This window comes from Anneissia japonica, unplaced genomic scaffold, assembly GCF_011630105.1.
Source record: "Anneissia japonica isolate Jap-2015-1 unplaced genomic scaffold, ASM1163010v1 scaffold71911_len3558_cov96, whole genome shotgun sequence".
NCBI lineage: Eukaryota > Metazoa > Echinodermata > Crinoidea > Comatulida > Comatulidae > Anneissia > Anneissia japonica.
This window is the reverse complement of record NW_022706471.1, coordinates 1,642-3,060: the sequence shown is the minus strand read 5'-3', so window position 1 is coordinate 3,060 and position 1,419 is coordinate 1,642.

The following is a 1,419-nucleotide window of genomic DNA, read 5'->3' as shown; positions in this document are numbered from 1 at the left end:
GAAAAGAAAAATAAGTAGTATCAGTATAATACAATATTAAATGCAGGTGGTGATGTTAATTGGACATCAAAGTGTTGATAAATATTATTAAGTCAGTTTTGATACCTATTAATACATATATTTTTTGTTATGTTGTGTCTAAGGATTCCTATGTAGATAAAGCATACTGTACTATTAATATAATATTGTTTGTTATATTCTTTTCATGAAGACATTAAAATCAAATTAAGCCTAAATTACTTAGTCTAAGCACAGTCACTGAAGGGCACATCCCCCGCCACAAAAAACTGAATTGATTCAATTTGTGTAGTAATTGTTCTTGGTAGACAGTAGTAAATAGTTGCTATATAATTGTGGATGGCTATTCTTGATTTGTCTTCATGGTCAGTTGTTTATGCTGGGTCGATTCATTGCCCACATTATTGTCTCAATATGCCTATTACAATATAACACCATCGTATTTGATTCACAATACTCTGTGGTTATTTTGCTGTCGATAGTACCCCGGTTTGAGGAAAAGGCATCGCTTCCTGTCTGTGTGTGTGGTGTGATAGAGAGACGCTTAGTGCTTCTCAATTAAGTAAAACATACCATACCATTTTTAACGTTATATGTACACAGGTACACACGTACCTTTAAACAGATTCGGTGCAATTTTGACTACTACTACTTGCACCACCATCCCTGAGATCCCCTTCGTTATATATGTAGGCTATTCATCAGCTTCGACAGAAACTTAATAGGCCTTACTGAGAACTCGTATTTGTTGTTTTTGCACAGAGTTGCACATCCTTAAATTTATTTAAGCTGTTTACGCTTAATGACACAACCATACTCTAGATTCTTACAACATGTATCACAAAAATATGCCTGAAACCGGCTCAGATTTATCATTTGAAGAACTTCTGTCCAACGCCATACTTGCAAGTGGAGTGTGTTGTTTACTATTTACATTGGACAAACGGCATAGAAGGTAGTTTGTGATTGGCTGAGGGCCTTGCAGCTAAGCCAAATTTTATTGTTAGTCGTCTTCTGATTGGCTATAGTTACGTAGCAACTTTTGATATAAATTCTCATTTTTGGTTACAGTTTCCCCAAATTCACGATTGCCGACAATCAAATTATGTTACAATTTATTAGTATTGACACTTTTGTGCAAAAGCCAGGTAGCCCGGATTGGTGGGTCACAGAATTGAACGTTTTCGATCCTCAACCCACGGTCTATAATACGTACAAGGTACCTCTGCAACTGAATTATTCTTAATTATTTGTTTTTGTTTGTTTTTTTTTATTTTAATTTATTTCTTTCGAAAGTGTACTTTCTATCACATATTATTGCACTGTCTAGTTAGGCCTGGGCCTAGCCCTAGTCTTATTTTGTATGCCTCATCGTCATCCGCTACACAGTATCAGTAGCGC